This window comes from Dasypus novemcinctus, chromosome 4 (genome assembly GCF_030445035.2).
Source record: "Dasypus novemcinctus isolate mDasNov1 chromosome 4, mDasNov1.1.hap2, whole genome shotgun sequence".
NCBI classification, from domain to species: Eukaryota; Metazoa; Chordata; class Mammalia; order Cingulata; family Dasypodidae; genus Dasypus; species Dasypus novemcinctus.
Genome location: NC_080676.1, coordinates 159,012,857 through 159,031,639, shown reverse-complemented (window position 1 = coordinate 159,031,639; position 18,783 = coordinate 159,012,857). Strand labels below are relative to the sequence as shown.

Genomic DNA, 18,783 nt, shown 5'->3' with positions numbered 1-18,783 from the left:
CAATTATGTTCCATTAGTCTATATCTCTATCTTTATGCCAGTACCACACTGTTTGTTTCCTTTTTTTTACTTTTATTTTTAAAGAAGCTTTAGGTTATATAAATGTTTTATCAGAAAAATAAGGGATTCTCAAGACTATCTTTTTACCAAAAAGTTTCAGTAAAGTGTTTTCTATAATATTTTTTTAAATATGAGAACTAATTCTCATCCACAACTTGCAGCATTCTTTATTAAAGTCTTGCTTCTCTCTCTCTCTCAAAAAAAAAAATATATATATATATTTAGGGGATTCTTATATACACGCCCAATATCCCCTTTTAACAACATCTTTCATTAATGTGGTACATTTGTTGCAATTGATGAACACATCTTGAAGCATTACTACTAACCAAGGTCTATAGTTTCCATTATGGTTTACACTTTGTACCACACAATTTTATAGGTTTTGACAAAATGTGTAATGACTTGTATCCATCATTGCAATGTCATACAGAACAATTCCAATGTCCCAAAAACGCATCATGTTACACTTATTCTTTCCTCTCCCTCCCCTCAGAACCTCTGGTAACCACTGCCTTTTTAAAATCAATGTTACAAGTTCTTCCATCACTAGAATAATAATAAATCTACATTAGTCCATAGTTGCATTCCCCCTTATGTTTATGCATTCCTCAGTCTTGAGGATTTGGGGGTGGTGATGCCCACTCTGTTTCCAGTTGGGAGGTCTTAGATCTCGTGGGGCATGTGGGTGGAACTGTCTTGCTTGCAGTTGCAGATACTCTGATTTTGGGGATGGGCATTTCCATCATCATCCTTTTCTTAGTTGTCCTGGGTGAGTCTGATGAATTGGAGGGTAGGTGTTGGCTGCAACTCTGCTGAGATTCAGGCTGAACTGGCAGATGAACAACCAGAAGATTTAAGTCTCTGGGACACATATTTAATGGTATAGTGCTAATTATAGATTCAAATAAAAGGATCATAAGAACCATGTATAGGAAAAGTATAAATGAGTCCAACCCTGATACACTGGGTGCATAGTTTATTATATATTCCAAGGTAAGGTCCATTGACAGGGTACCCACATTGTTTTGATTATTATAGTTTTGCAGTACAATTCAAAATCAGGAAGTGTGAGTCCTTCAACTTTGTTCTTTTTTTTGAAATTGCTTTGGCCATTCAGGACCCCTTTAGTTTCATATAAATTTGAGGATAAAAAAACGCTGCTGGAATTTTGATAAGTAATGCATTGAAATTTTAGATCATTTTTGGATATTAAGGATATTTAATATCCTTAATATTTACAATATTAAGTTTTCCAAACCATTAACATGGGATACCTTGCCCTTTATTTAGGTCTTCTTTAATTTCTTTCAGCAGTGTGCTATTGTTTTCAGTATATAAAACTTGTATATCCTTGGTTAAATTTATTCCTAGATATGTTATTCTTTTTGATGCTATTGTAAAATGAATTGTTTTCTTAATTTCTTCTTCAGATTGTTCTTTGCCACTGTTTAGAAACAATCGATTTTCGTGTGTTGACATTGTACTCTACCACTTTGCTGAAACTGTTTATTAGCTATAGCAGTTTGAGATTATTTATGAATTCCAAAAAAGATATTGATCATATTTGTAAACTGGTCTGCTCCTCTGGGCATGATACCATTTGATTATATTAAATCAAAGATTTAATCAAAGCCCTAATTTAATATAATCAAGATTAGGGCTTTGATTCCACCATGTCGGTAGGGAATGACTCAAGGTTGAGTCCCTGCCCCTTGGTGGGCTGATATAAACAGATGCTAACTCAAGAAGACACACAGAAGAAGACATGGAAGAGGAGAGAACTTGGTCATGTTGGTCCTGTCATGTGACTGAAAGAAGAAGGCTCAAACAGCTAAAGCCTTGGGGGGAGCCAAGCCATTAGCCTGACAGTTTTCAGCTGAAGAGACCAGAGACCTGAGCAGCTAAGAAGGCAGGAAAGAAACGAACCCTCCAGCCTACAGTTGAGATGGGAAGAAGCTCGGCCCATGGAGCCTTAAGAGGAAGAGGAAGGCTGACCCTTGCAGAGATCAAGCTGGTCACCATCTTGCTTCAGCATGTGGCAATTGACTTGGGTGAGAAAGTCCCTCTTACAGTACCTTGAGTTGCACTCTTTAGGGCCTTGTAACTGTAAGCTTTTACCCTGAATAAATACCCTTTATAAAACCAACAGATTTCTGGTACTTTGCCTCAGCACCCCTCTGACACTAATAACATTAGCTCTAGTAGTTTTCTTATGGATGTCTTTGGATTTTTTATATATAAGATCATGTTGTCTGAAAATAAAAATAGTTTTGCTTCTTCCTCTCAAATTTGGGCACCTTTTACTTCTTTTTCCTGACTAATTGCTCTGGTTAGAAATTTTAGTACAAAAATGAATAACAGTGGTGAAAGTGGACATTCTTGTCTTTTTTCTGAACTTAAGGGGAAGGCTTTAAGTCTTCTTCTGTTGAATATGATATTAGCTGTGGGTTTTTCATTAATGACCCTTGTCATGTTAAGAAAGTTCCCTTCAATGTCTAGTTTTCTGAGGGGTGTTTGTCAGGAAAGGTTGGTGGAGTATGTCAAATACTTTTTCTGCTTTTCTGTATATATTGTTAATATCAAGTGGTTTTTTCCCCCATTTGTTCTATTTATATGGCATATTAAATTGATTAATTTTATGCGTCAAACCACCCTTGGGCACTGGGATAAATTCTACTTTGTCATAGTAAATGATATTTTAAATATGCTAATTGGGTTTGATTTGCTAGTATTTTGTTAAGGATTTTTGCATCTACATTCATAAGGAAAATTAACCTGCAATTTTCTTTTCTTGTGATAGTTTTACTAGGCTTCGATGCCAGGGTGATGCTCATAGAATGCCTCATAGAATGAATTAGAAAGTGCTCAGAAATAACAATACAATTGTGGAGTAGAAATAGTATGCATCTTAATAATCTATATTTAGGGAAAAAAACCACATACTCATTCTAGAGAAGATCATCTTTGATTGGAGCTCATCAAAAATCCAAGTGGGGGAGAGTGTGAATTACAAGGTAAACTATTATCTATGTGGTGCAGTAGTGCTCCAAAATGTGCTCACTGAGTGTGATGAGTGTGATACAATGATGGGAGAGGTTGTTGGTGTGGAAGGAGTGGGGTGGGGATATGGGGGGTATAGGGGAACATCTTATATTTTTTAATGTAACTTTTTTTTGTGATGTATATATCTTTAAAAAAATATAATTTACAAATGATGGAGTGGGGGGTGTGGAGTGGGGTATATGGGAACCTCATGTTTTTTATGTTTTTTTTAATGCTGTTTAATGTAATGTTCTTTGTGATCCATTAACTTTAATAATAAAAAGTGTATTTAAAAAATCCAAGTATTTTACTTTCATATTTCACTGAGTTGTCAATAGAAGTTAGCCAATATCTTCCAGAGTGCTTCACAGACCAAGAGAAAATTACATCTTTAGGGGAATTTATAAAATTACTCAATAGCTTAATATTTTTATAGTCTACATTATTTCAAAGACGAATGTTAAACACATATTACTGATAGAGTAAATATATAATCAATGACAACGTAAGAATGAATTCCCTTCACTGATCTCTCACCACAGCACTCCCTGAGAAAGTGGTGGCAGTGGGTATGTCTACACCTTCTTTTTCCCAGGAGTTACAAATAAATCCAACTTCTAGCTTGACTTTTTTGGGTAAAAGAAGAGAGCTTAGTCAAGAGCTGAAGCACTTTGTTGAAATATTTAATAAGCAACAGCAATAAGAAAAGGGAGAAAACTACCTATACCATTTCAAGAAAGGACCCCGAATTGAGTGGAATGTTTCCATGTCAGTTTAAATTTACTGAAACCGTTCATCAAGTATATTGATTTGTGTGTGTGTGTGAGAGTTAAGGTCTCAGCTGAATTCCCAGCATTTCTTGATTTTAGCAGGAGACTACATTTTGTGGGCATATGGACATCAAACTCTGTGTTTGAGCCTGGGGAAAGTGATCCAGTAACACACCTAACATGCTTGACAGGTATTACCGCTACCTGACTGGTGTATTCATGTGTCTGAAAACACCTCTGTTGCCAGTTTTGCATTTGATTTCATTCTTAGACTTGTCTTACTCGGGATGCTGAACAAATTTTAGAATTCAGAAATGTAAGCTATTTACAAAAGCATTGACTTGCTATTCAGTTTCCCAAAATAGTAGATGTCTTTATGCATACATTGATTTCTATTGGAAGGTTTATATGGGCAAAAAAGGAATTCTCTAATAATGCTAATAATGGCACTGAAGCTGGCACTCTCCAAGCACAGAAATATCAGACACTGAAGCAGTTGTTTTAGTTTCAGTGGCCTTTTCACAAAGGGTTCCCAAGTGTGAGGCTCTCTTTAATGACTTGGAAAGTAACAGACTGAACAAACTATGGCAATTATTTATAACCAACTTTGGGTGGCCCTTTGAACAGTTCAGAGTGTTGCAAGGTCACTTAAATAACATTGTCAATTGCTAGAAAGCAGTTGTTTTATTTGGGTGCTTCTCTTTGGTCTACTAAGAATCCAGGGCTGCAGTAATGAATCACTTTACTATATTGTGTAGCACTTTTATTAAAAATCTAACCAGGGCTTAAAACATATAAAAATGCAATATATTTTGACAATATAGCACAAAGGAAGTAAGAGGGAGCAAAACAATGCAGGACTAAAAAGATGACACCATATCATAACTTTTTTATTTATATATTTTTTAATTATTTTAACTTTTTAATTAAAAATTTTTTTCTCTTTATTTTTTTAATGTTACATTAAAAAAATATGAGGTCCCCATATACTCCCCCACCCCCTCACCCCACTCCTCTGCCCTTAACAACAACCTCCTTCATCATCATGAGACATTGATTGCACTTGATGAATACATCTCTGAGCACTGCTGCACCTCATGGTCAATGGTCCACACCATAGCCTACACTCTCCCACAGTCCACCCAGTGGGCCATGGGAGGACATACAAAGTCTGGTAACTGTCCCTGCAGTACCACCCAGGACAACTCCAAGCCCCGAAAATGCCTCCACATCACATCTCTTCCTCTCACTCCCTACCCGCAGCAGCCACCATGGCCACTTTCTCCACACCAATGCCACATTTTCTTCGATGACTAATCACAATAGTTCACGAATAGAATATCAGTAAGTCCACTCTAATCCATTCTCTATTCCCCTATCCTGTGGACCCTAGAATGGCCGTGTCTACTCCACATCCATATCAAGAGGGGGCTTAGATTCCACATGGATGCTGGATGCAATTCTCCTGCTTTCAGTTGTAGACACTCTTGGCTCTCTGGTGTGGTGGAACAAAAGCAGAGAACCCATCCGGGAAAATAAGATTACATGAAGCAAAAACTGACAGGATTAAAGGAAGAGATAAACAATTCAACAATAGTAGTTGAAGTCTTCAATACCCCACTTTCAATCATGCCTAGAACAAGGCAGATGTTCAAAAAGGATATAAAAGAGTTGAACACTATAAACCAACTAGAACTAACAGCCCTCTATAAACCACACTACCCAAGAACAGCAGAGTATACATTCTTCACAATTGCACATGGAACATTCTCCAGGCTAGACCATATGCCTGGCCATAAACCAAGATGCAGTATATATTAAAGGCTTAAAATCATACAAAGTAGTTTTCTGACCACAGTGGAATGAGATTTGTGAAATTCACAAATATGTGGAAATTAAACAACACACTTCTAAATAACCAATGGGTCAAAAGAAGAAATCATAAGGGAAATTAGAAATATTTGAGATGAATGAAATCAAAACCACAACACACCAAAATTTATGGAATACAGCTAAAGCAATGCTTCAGGGGAAATTTATGGCTGTAATCACCTATATTACAAAAGAAGAAAAATCTTAAATCAATAACCTGACCTTCCATACTAAGTTACTAGAAAAAGAAGGGAAAACTAAGCCTAAAATAAGCACAAGGAAGGAAATAATAGAGCTAAAAGCAGAAATTAAAGATATATAGATAAAAAAACACTAGAGAAAATAACTCAAAAGTTGGTTCATGAAACATAAAAACTACAAAACTTTAGAAATATTGGCTAAGAAAAAAAGAGAGTAGACACAGATTACTAGAAGCAAGAATGACTGAGGAGCTGTCACAACCTAATTACAGAAATAAAAATAGTTTATAAAGGAACACTCTGACTACCTGTATGTCATGGACATAGATGAAATAGAATAATTCCTAGAATTATCCAAACTATTGATTAACTCAAGAAGAAAGAGAAAATGTGAATAAGTGAAAAGATTGAATTAATAATTTAAAAATTCATCACAAAGAAAAGGCCAGACCCGGAATGCTTCGCCAATGCATTCTACTAAACATTCTACCAAACAATTAATAGCAATTATTGAGAAATTCTTCAAAAAAATAGAAGGGGGAAATAATTTCCAACTCATGCTAAGAGGTCAGTAGTACCTGGACTCCAAAACCTGACTAAAACATCACAGGAAAACTATAGACCACTATCTTTTATATATAAAGGCACAATGATCTTCAACAATATACTAGCAAACTGAACCCAGAAATATATTTAAAAAATTATACATTGTGAACAAGTGGAATTTATCCCAATAATGCAAAGTTTGTTCAATGTCACCAAATCAAATATAATATATCATATCAACAAAATAAAGGACTAAGCACACATAATGATCCCAGTAGTTCAGAAAAAGCATTTGACAAATTTTAATACTCTTCTGTGATACAAATACTCAAGAAACTTGGCATAGAAGGAAGCATATTAAATTTGATAGAGCCCATCTACAGAAAACCCACCATATTTATTGGTGAAAGACTGAATCGGTAATCGGACTTGGCCCAATGAATAGGGCGTCCGCCTACCACATGGGAGGTCCACGGTTCAAACCCCAGGCCTCCTTGACCTGTGTGGAGCTGGCCCATGCGCAGTGCTGATGTGTGCAAGGAGTGCCGTGCCTCACAGGGGTGTCCCCTGCATAGGGGAGCCCCACATGCAAGGAGAGCACCCCATAAGGAGAGCTGCCCAGCGTGAAAGGAAGTTCAGGAGTAGGGCTGCACACACGGGGAGCTGACGCAGCAAGATGACACAACAAAAAGAGACACAGATTCCCGATGTCTCTGACAAGGATAGAAGCAGTCACAGAAGAACACACAGCGAATGGACACAGAGAACAGACAACTGGGTTGGGGGGGAAGGGGAGAGAAATAAATAAAAATAAATCTTTAAAAAAAAAAGACTGAATCCTTTCCCTCTAAGATCAGAAACAATACAAATTTATCAATACTTGCCACTTCTATTCAGCATTATACTAAAGATTCTAACCAGGAAAATTAGGCAAGTAAAAGAAATAAAAAGCATACAGATTAGAAAGGAAGTAGTAAAATTACCTCTATTTACAGATGATCTGATCATGTATAAAGAAAATCTCCAAGAATCCACTAAAAACCTATTAGAATAAATGAGTTCAGCAAGTTACAGGATATAAGATTAATATACAAAAACCAACTATATTGCTGTACACTACCAATGAACAATCCAAAAATGAAACCAAGGGTACAATTCCATTTATAGTAACATCCAAAAAGAATAAAAATATTTAGGAATAATTTCAACAAAAGAAGTGCAAGACTTGTACTGCACTTCTTGACTTGTACAGAAAAATACTAAACATTTTTGTAAGAAAATAAAGATTGAAATAAATGGAAAGATATTTCATGTCCATGAATCAGCTGACGTAATTTTTTAAAGAGAGCAGTGCTTCTCAAATTGATCTACAGATCTCTATCTTTGTTCTGTCCATGTACTGGTTAAGCGCTGAATCCCAGTCACATTGTGGCCAACTCCTACTCTCCAGTTTTTTGGGCTTTTCCTACTCTCCAGTTTTTTTGACAACTGACAAAATGATGATGATAGACAAGTTCCACCCCCCAAAAAACAAGAAGTATCTACAACTGCAAGCAAAATAATTCTTTGCATCTGTCCCATAATATCCAAGTTCCCTCTCAGCTTGAAGCAGTCAGAACAGACATCTTCCCAAATCCCTCAAGATTGAGGAATGAACAAACATAAGGATGTAGTATAACCACAGACCAAAAGAGATTTATTGTTATTATAGTTATCTTGTGCTAATGGAAAAAACTGTGGCATTAATATAAAGAGAGTAGTTGCGAGGCATTTAGAAGGGAGGGTGAAGGATGAAGAGGTGAAACACTCCATTTATAGGGCAGTGAAACTGTTTTGTATGATACTGCAATGATGGACACATGACATTATATATTTGTGAAAACCTATGAAACTGTACATTATAGAGTATAAAGCATAATGTAAATGATAGACTTTGGTTATTAGCAATGTTTCAATATTGGTTCATCAATTGTAACAAATGTTAAAAATAAGGGAAACTAGAGAGACAACCAGGAAGATGGTGGCAGAGTAAGGAGCTCCAACAGTCAGCTCATGCCACAGAGCAGTAGATAATTACCCAGAGCTATATAAAGCACCAGCTTGGAGGCTCCAGAAGACCAGAAGAACATCTTACAACCATCCTTGAAAGAATGGAAGGAGAAGACTGCCCATCTACAGAGAAGACTCATGAGTAAAGCACTCTACACTGCAGAAGCCAGTGCCCATACTTCACTGGTAGAGCAAGCCGCCTCAGGTGTTATTTCATGGCTGGAATTGGAAGCTCCATATCCTAGGAAGAAGAGATAGTTGGCTACCAACTTTAGCTACTGATTAGTAAATTCAGCTGGCTAAAGTATAATCCTAAGAACAGCTAAATTTTGAACCTGTCTAAGTTGGAAAGAGGCCGGTAGCCACAATTTTGACTCTGCATCAAGCATGAAGGGAAACAGGACTGATTGAAAATCACAGTGACAGTAGGGATTGGCAGTACCCAAATGGAACTGCAGCCCTAACCTAGACTTCAGCCCTCTCTCTGGCAGGGAGGAAGCTGGTGGGACCTGCACCAGCCTCTTCAGGTAACTGCAGGTATATTCAGCTGGCACAGACTGAATAGTCAGAAGTCTACCTGGGCAACTGTGATAATTTTGGACCCTCAGGGCATAGATTGCTGCCCACACCTATAGATCCCTCTCCTTCCCAGGAACGGGAGGAAGGGGCATGAAGATTCATCAGTCTCTTTGGGCAACTACAGATGGTCTTGACCTGTATGGCTTGCTTTATTATAGATGGCTGTGGATCTGTCCCTACCATTAGCAAAGGAGAAAGGTGGGAGAAACTTCATTGGTCCCTGGGGCAATGTGGGCAGCTTCATCCTCCACAGCTTATAGCACCAACTACATCCTTGGCTCCTACTACATGACCAACAAGGGAGAAAGGGCAAGAAAGTTCTAACTATGAAGAGAAACAGAGCCCAAAATAAAGACACCTAGTAAGCCACATGCCAAAATACCAACAAAAAATTATAATCCATACCAAGAAACAAGAAGGTATGGCCCAGTTAAAGGAACAAGATAAGTCTCCAGATAATATAAAGGAGTTGAGACAACTAATCATAAATATTCAAACAAATCTCCTTAATAAATTCAATGAGATGGATAAAGAGATTGAGAATATGAAGAAGAGACTGGATGAGCACAAAGAAGAATTTGAAAGTATATACAGAAAAATGGCATATCTTATGGAAATGAAAGGTGCAATAAATGAAATTAAAAATACACTGGAGTCATATAACAGCAGATTTAAGGAAGCAGAAGAAAGGATTGGTGAGCTTGAAAACATGGCCTTGGAAAGTGATCATACAAAAGAACAGATGAAGAAGAGAATGGAAAAAATTGAATAGTTCAGGGAACTAAATGAGAGCAAGAGACATGCAAACATACATGTCATGTGTGTCCCAGAAGGCAAAGAGAAGGGAAAAGGGGAAGAAGGAATATTTGAAGAAATAATAATAGAAAATTTCCCAGCTCTATTGAAGGGCATAGATATCCATGTCCAAGAAGCACAATGTACTCCCATCCAAATAAACCTGAATAGACCAACTCTGAGAAACATACTAATCAGAATGTCAAATGCCAAAGGCAAAGAGAGAATTCTGAGAGCAGCAAGAGAAAAAAGATGCATAACATATAAGGGATACTCAATATGATTAAGTGCCAATTTCTCATCAGAAACCATGGAGGGAAGAAGGCAATGATATGATATATTTAAGATACTGCAAGAGAAAAACTCCCAGCCAAGACTATTATATCCAGCAAGACTGGCTTTCAAAAATGAGGGCAAGTTTAGATTATTTACAAATAAACAGAAAATGAGAGAGTTTATAACAAAGAAACCAGCCTTGCAAGAAATACCAAAGAGTGTGCTACAGTCTGAAAAGAAAAGACAAGAAAGAGAGACTTGGAAGAGGGTCTAGAAATGTAGAGTATATCAGTAAAAGTAACTAAAAGTCTCAAAAGAGTGGTGAACATAAATATGACAGATAAAACCCAAAGGTCAAAATGGGTGAAATAAGAAGTGTCTTTACAGTAATAACATTGAATGTTAACGGATTAAACTCCCCAGTCAATAAACAGACTGGTGGAATGGATAAGAAAATATGAACTGGGGCATTGTTACAGTGGGTGGAGATTCATACTATAACTGAAAGAATATAAAATTTCCATCCTGGGGAACTTTGGAAATTGAAACTTAGCCTAGTATTTTAGGGTTCCTAAGAATCACCTCCTGAGAGCCTCCTTATCGCTCACATGTGGCCTCTCTCTAAGGCAAACTCAGTGTGTAAATGCATTACCTTTCCTCCAGCATGTGACATGACTCCTGGGGATGAGCCTCCTTGACAATGAGGGATTGCTACCAAGCAGCAACTACAAAGCAACTGGAAAAAGATGTTGACCAAAAGAGGGAAAGAGTAAAGACAAATGAGTTTATATGGCTAAGAGACTCAAAGTGAGTCAGGAGGTCATTCCAGAGGTTACACTCATGTACATCTCAGCAGGATCTTATTGAGTGCCAAAGTAAATATTACCTCAAACAGCAGAGACATCCAGACATTACAGGCAGGGCACACAGCTCAGGAGTTTGGTGCCCTGCAAGTGGGCCCTCCTGAGGACTTATGCTCCCCAGTTGGACTCACGTGTGGTTTCCCTACATATGGCTCTTCTGCTCCTTCTATTTGAACCTATAGCTCATGCCAGGATTGATAGGTGTATGTCCAAGAGACAAATCTTTGAGCTGTCCAGGTGCCAGCTAAGCCTTGATTCTAAAGAGAGTTTCAACACCTACTCTACAGTTCATCGGACTCACCCAGGACAACTAACAAAGAGATGTGATAGAAAACAACCATTCCAAGGAACAGAGAGAATCTGCAACTGCAAGCAAGATACTCCTATCCATCTGCCCCATGGGATCTAAGCCACCTCTCAATTAGAGCGGACTTCACCATCCCAGAATCCTCAGGATTGGGGAATGAATGATGGACTAGAATAGACTTACTGGTATTCAAGTACAGACTTATTATAATTCTAGCAATGGAACAACTTCTACCACTGATGTGAAGGCAGTGGCCACTGGAGGTTCTGAGGGCAGGGAGAGGGAAAAACAGGTGTAATATGGGAACATTTTCAGGACTTGGGAATTGTCCTGAATGATAATGCAATGACAGATACAAGCCATTGTATATCTGGTCATAACTTACAAAATTGTGTGGGAGAGAGAGTAAACTACAATGTAAACTATAATCCACACTTAGTGACAATTCTCCAAAATGTGTTCAGTAACTGTAACAAATGTACCACACTAATGATGGATGGTGTTAATGTGGGAAAATGTGGGAGGGGTTGGGAGCAGGGCATATGGGAATCTCTATATTTTTTATGTGGCGTTTATGTAATCTAAGTATGATTTTTAAAAAAATAAACTATATTTTAAAAAAACGAGCCTTCTATATGCTGTCTGCAAGAGACTAACCTTAGGCCCAAGGATACCAATAGATTGACAATGACAGATGTGGAAAAAGATATATTCTACACATGGAGCAACCAAAACAAACAAACAAAAACAAGTAAACAAAAAAACCAGATTAGCTATACTTACATCAGAAATAGACTTTAAATGACACTAGTAATGAGAAATCTGAGGAGGAAGTCAGGAAAAAATTTCCATTTACAATATTGACTAAAAGAATCAAATATTTAGGAATAAACTTAACCAAGTTTATTTATTTTACTGAATACAAGTAAAACACATGTATTCAGTAAACTACAATGCATTATTAAAAGAAATTTTTTAAAAGACCTACATAATTGGAAGAGAATTCCATGCTCATGGATTAGAAGACTAAATATACCCAAATTGATATACAAATTCAATGCAATTCCAATAAAAATTCCACCAGCATTTTTTAAACAGATGAAAAACACAATTATCAAATTTATTTGGAAGGGTAAGGGGTCCCCAATAGCCACAAACATCTTAAAAAGGATAAGCAAAGTTGGAGGACTCTTACTTCCAGACTTTAAATCATATTACCTAGCTACAGTGGTAAAACAGCATGGTACTGACATAAAGTCAGAAACATAGACCAATGGACCCAAAATGATGGTTTAGAACCGACCCTCACATCTAGGGTCAAGTGATTTTTGACAAGCCTGTCAAACCCACCCAGCTCGGGAAGAATAGTCTATTTAACAACTGGATATCCCTAGACAAAATAAGGAAAGAGGACCCTTATCTCATACCTTATACAAAAATTAACTCAAAATGTGTCAAAGACCTAAATATTAAAGCAAGAACCATAAAGCTTCTAGAAGAAAATGCAGGAAACTATCTTCAAGATGATTTAGCTGGGTGTTGGGGGTGAGAAGATAGATAAGTAAAGGGTGTGTGGTTTCTTTTGGGATAATGAAAATTTTCTAAAATTGATTGTGATGATGGTGGCACAACTCTGACACACACTAAAAACCAGTTAATTATATACTTTAAGTGGGTGAATTATATCTCAATAGAGTTTTTAAAATCTATCCCATGTAAATTAGTCATGTAGTACCTTTGCTCTCAGTACTTTGGGAAATTCTGCAATTGTAAATGATTTTTATAAAAGTAGTCACTAATGATATTTTGGGCAGAGCCATTCTTTGTTGTGGCAGCTGCCCTGTGCCTTGTAGGATATTTACCTGCACCCCTGGCCTCTACCCACTAGATTCCATTAGCATCCCCTCCCCCAGATGTGACAACTGAAACTATCTCTAGAAATTTGCCACGTCTGTACACAATGCTTAATAGCAGTAATTGGATTAAATAGAAGGCTTCAGCTTTTATCAAGACTTTTTACTTCTAGAGGCTTAAATATTTGCCTGTTATTTTTCTTAAAAGAATAGATAGCTACTGTTGTTTTCATATCATATCTTGGAGTTCTGTAGGAACTCAGGATAATGTTCTTTGCACATAAAGCTACATCTCTCTTCAACTATCATACTCATTGTTGTAACTTTAGCAAGTGTTCAAAAAACATTTAATATTCTGTATTTAGAAAAGTGAAAATATGTTTGTCTCTTACCAATGTAGGGTTCCCATAATAGAATAAATAATATTAAAACTAATGCAAAGTTAAGAAAGAAACCAGCAGAATTCCATGAAAATTGAAATGAAAATGCCTCACCTGATTTTAGTTGTTTTGGTACCTTCTCAATATGTATTCAAGACGTGTTCAACAAGACTTCCATTGATTGAAAAATGTGAAAGCTGATTTCCAAATGAAGTGAGGGGACGTATGATTTATCCTACTGCTACTTAACACAAAAGTAAAAAAAGCAGTAAGAGAGAAAAGATCAACACATTGAAACCCTAAACCCGAATCAGGACTCTGATCCTGGGAGTGAAATGAGAAAAATGTGAGAAATCTAAGAGGGTATTTTGTCAGTCAATGAAAAAAAGAGAAGTATCGTTTTCTCTCTCAAAGAGTTGCAACAATAGGAAAAAAAAAATAGGGAAAACTACGATCTAATGTAATGGAAAAACAACTCAGGTTATACACATATACTCACAAACACACATTACTCATCACTGACTAGTAATACCCAATGGCATATGCTCCTTTCGAGTCCTGATCCTTGGATGTCTCACGTTGACTCAGTTTCCTTCTGCAACAAAATAATATAGCCTGTCCATTTGCTGAGATTTTATGTTAATGAAATACCCCCACCGTGTTCCCAGAAACATCCGCAAAGGACATTCAGCTACGGGCTAGGGGTGGGTTCAGGTTTTGCCATTCTGAGTTCCCACATTGCCTGAGATCAGCCTACGCTACAGTCAACATTTTAAAGAGGTGTTTTGTTTCATGGTGCTTTCTTGCTTTATCCAATGCTTTGTCTCTTTTCCTGATATAGCCAATCCAGAGAGAAGGACTGTTTCTGAATATTATTTATCAGGATTTTTCCCCTCTCCTCTCTCTCTGCTTGTGACTAAATTCTACACAGGACTTTTTCCATTGTGAAGTTCTGCCATATCTCGCATTGCAAAGCCTCTCCTTCCAAAAGCTCAGATGACCTTGGCCGTGAGCGAAAGAGCAGGGAGGTCCCAATTCGCCCAGCTGTCTGTTGTGCCGAACCCTTCTTGAGCCGCCTTTGCTTTAACACTTACCGCTCGGATTTGGTTTGTGTTTCATTCCTCTGGGAAATCCTGAGACTCCAGTGTTGGGGAGGGGCAGCGTGTGTGGTTGCCTGCACGCATGTGAGGTCACACAACTGTGTGTGTCACTGTTGGTACCTGCAGAGTGTAAGGTAGTACAAGACCCTCAGTTTATCTATATTAAGGCACCAAATATGGATTGTTGTTTTTTTCAAGATTTATTTATTTTCTCCCTCCCTGGTTGTCTGTTCTCTGTGTATATTTGCTGAGTCTTCTTTGTCTGCTTCTGTTGTTATCAGTGGCACGGGAATCTGTGTTTCTTTTTGTTGCGTCATCTTGTTGCGTCAACTCTCCGTGTGTGCGGTGCCATTCCTGGGCAGGCTGCACTTTCTTTCGCACTGGGCGGCTCTCCTTATGGGGTGCACTCCTTGCATGTGGGGCTCCCCTATGCGGGGGACACCCCTACGTGGCACAGCACTCTTTGTGCGCATCAGCGCTGCGCATGGGCCAGCTCCACACGGGTCAAGGAGGCCCGGGGTTTGAACCGCAGACCTCCCATGTGGTAGGCGGACGCCCTAACCACTGGGCCAAGTCCGCTTCCCCAAACATGGGTTTTAGAGTCTGCTCTTCTCCCCAGACTTCCTTGCCTTACTAAGAACTTCTTCCACCTCCTTCGAGTCAACAGAAACTATACAAGCCTTTGTCTCACCACAACTCAGCAGACTGGGCACTTTAGGGGTGGGGCCCTCACTCCCTCCAAATTGGGGTTGCCTGTTCAGAAGGGACTGGGAGTCCGTGGTAACCCCGTACTGTGGCAAAGCTGGCTGAGCACCGGTTATTCTGTTTGTTTTGTGTGTATTTTTGGGCGTGGCGGTGGAGGTGTCGTTTTTAGTCAAAGTGGTTAAACAAATGAATTGTTGCTTTACCATCACAGAGGGAATCACCCGGTGACGTTTAATAAAATACACACTCTTTTTGTTCTCTGGACATTTTTCCCCTTTTGTCTTCCTGCTCTGTTAGGTGGGAGAACCCCTTCTTTTTCCCTTTGGAGAAAACTGAATAAAATTAAAAAGAGGTTGGTAGGAGATCTTTTCACGTGTTGTTTGGGACAGATTAAAATACATCAGCTTCCCTGACATCCTCAAACTGCGCACAACTCCAGCCTTCCATGAAAATCCCGTGTTAAGGCGCAGCGACCCCTCTCGTCTGCTCTTACTGCTGATCTGAGGTCCTTCCCTGGAGCCTGGTCAGATGCGCGCCATCTGCTGGGTACTGGTGAAACTGCGTTTGCCGCTGTAAGTCACAGTCCCATTGTTCTGCGCCGGGGACTCCAAGAAAATAGAGACCTCAACACTGAAGGATGAATTGAAGAAACACAAACATATAACTCATTGTTCAGAAGTCAAGGTAGACACACATTATGTTAATTCTGGTTCTCAGAAGTATTTTTTCAGGAGAGATGTGTTCTCGGCTCTCCTTGATGTTGAATCTAAGGAAACATCTTCTGAGATCAGCCTCGGTAATTGCCGAGGTCAGATTCAAATATTGCTCTTGAAATAGTGCATGCGACTAACATCATAGTAGCTTGGATAACAAGAAAAGCCTCATGCTGCTAATATTTAGAAATACTGGGCCGCATTTTTAAAAATGTGCTGCTGAATTTTTAATGGAGATGTATGTCTTGAGGGCAGTTGGGAAGGGAATGGACTTTTATTTCGGAAATGTAGGAGCCTGTGTTTTCCATGCCAATAGAGAGGCATGTGTGCTGCTGAAGCAAGCACAAGAACCACAAAATTTTTATAGTTGTATTTAAAAAAAAATTAAATTAAACCAAGAGGGAAAAAAAAATCACAAGAAAGAGTAGTAAGTAAATAACTGACAAACACCTGAGTAAATCTAACAAGCACAGATTATATAAAATAACTACAGTTGATTTAGGGACTCATCTATTATTAGTATCAGACAAAATAGGCTTTAATTAACAACAACAACTACACAAAAAACCACATTATTTGGAATAATTCAAAAGAACTAACAATTCTGAAATTGTTTGTTTCTAATGATGTAGGTTAAAAGTATATGCAAGGAGCAGATGTAGCTCAGTGGTTGAGCATCTGCCTCCCACTTACCTCCCATCAATCCTTGGTATCTCCTGAAAAAAAGAAAGCATATGCAGCAGAAGATGAGAGAATTACCAGGTGAAACTGACAAGTTTACAATAAGAATTGAAAATTTTTACAAACCTGTCCCAACCCCTGGTGCTGTGGGTGTGAGCATGTTTGTAAATAGGACATTTGAAGATGTCCTAAATGAGGGTGGGTCTTGATCCAATATGACTAAGGTCCATATAAGCAAAGGAAATTGGAGGCAGGAGAGAAGCCATGCAGAGCAGCCAGAAGCTAGAAGTCGATAGAACCTACAAGAGAAAAGATAGTGCCATATGTATTGCTATGTGACAAAAAAGCCAAAGACCAGGAACCATCAGCAGCCAGGTCCAGAGCACCAGGCTTCAGGGAGAAAGCATTGCCCGGCTGACATCTGGATTTTGTTTTTTTCTAGCCTCAAAACTATGAGCCAATCACTTCCTGCTGTTTAGCCAACCCATTGCATGGTATTTGTTTTAACAGCCAGGAAATTAAAACATCTATCTAAGAAATTAATAGATTAGGCAGGAAATCTATGTATTTAGAAATTTTAAGTGAAACATTAAAATACTTTATTGAATTAAATTTCACCTAATTAACATGTATGGAACCCTTATCTCATACTCAGAGTATATATATTGTTTTTAGGAACCCATGGAACATTTATAAAATTGACCTCTTAATAAACTACAAAGCAAATGTTTAAAATGTCAGAAATCCTGGGGTTATGTTTTTTTTTGTGTGCAATACTAATTTATATATGCATAATAATTTTAAGTTAATTAAAACATGTATATATTTAAAAGCATTTGGAGATTTAAAAACTAGTCTAAATAAGCATGGATCATAGAAGAGGTCATAATGGAAAACTCTTAGAAATGAATGTCATAGCGCATTATCTCAGTGGGTGGAGACCCACACAATAAACCAGAAAATATTAAACTCCCATCTTGGGGAGTCCTGCAATATTCTCAATTAGAGGAACAAGAATCTTTGCAGAACATAGGCAGTACCTGATAAAAGAAAATAGATCAATATGTAAAACCCTCAATATTATTGCAAGTAGGTATGAATCTTATTCTTCGAAAACTGAAATATAGTGGTTACCAGAGGTTCCAAGGGGAAGGGGAGGGAAGAATAGAGTAGATGGAACATAGAATACTTCAGGGCATTAGAATTGTTCTGCATGATCTTACAATAACAGATATAGGCCATTTTAAATTTCATTAAGACCAATAAAAATGTATGGTCCAAAATGTAAATCATCATGTATACAATCAACCATGGTTAGTGGCAACACTTCAATATTTATACATCAGTTGTAAAAAATGTACCATCTGCATGAAAAATGTTATTAATAGGTGATAGTGGAAAAGGGGAAGGACGTGGGGTATATGGGAATCCTCTATATTTTCTATGTGACATTTCTGTAACCTAAAGCTTCTTTGAAGATAAAATGGGAAAAATAAGATACTGGGGAAATATACGGAAGAAATTGTTACTGAACATACAGATCTTACAGTGATGAAAGACACAATGCCTAAAAAATTTTTTGTGTTTTATGTTATTTATAAAACTGTTATTTTATTTTATTATTAATTTTATTTGGTTACTTTGTTGACTTCTTTTTTGGAGAGGTTTTGGATCACAGAAGGGCCACAAGTGTGGCAGGGGAGGATCACTACTAGTATGGTGTGTCAAGTATGGGGAGATGTATAGGAAGGGGTGTGTGTACCTGGAGCATGCCCCTAAGGCGTATTAATATGTTCAAGTGTTCATGGGGTGTTGTCTTGGTGGGTGGAGACCCACACAATAACCAAAAGAATATTGAATTCCCATCCTTGGGACATTCTCTAATAGAGTGATAAGAATCCCCCGAGTACAAGGGCAGTGGCTAATGAAGGAAGGCAGTCCATAATGCCAGGCTCTTTTTTAGCATTTTTTATTGTATTTTTTTGAAGA

At 37.9% G+C, this 18,783-nt stretch overlaps 1 long non-coding RNA gene across 1 annotated transcript; it reads right to left on the bottom strand.

Moving 5' to 3' along the window:
• Positions 1 to 212: 212 nt before the first annotated feature.
• Positions 213 to 14,342, bottom strand: LOC131278384 (uncharacterized). The gene is made up of 3 exons (XR_009185700.1): positions 14,128 to 14,342; positions 13,710 to 13,836; positions 213 to 892 (listed from the first exon to the last, which is right to left on the bottom strand). It is a non-coding gene; the product is annotated as an uncharacterized lncRNA (long non-coding RNA).
• Positions 14,343 to 18,783: the final 4,441 nt, after the last annotated feature.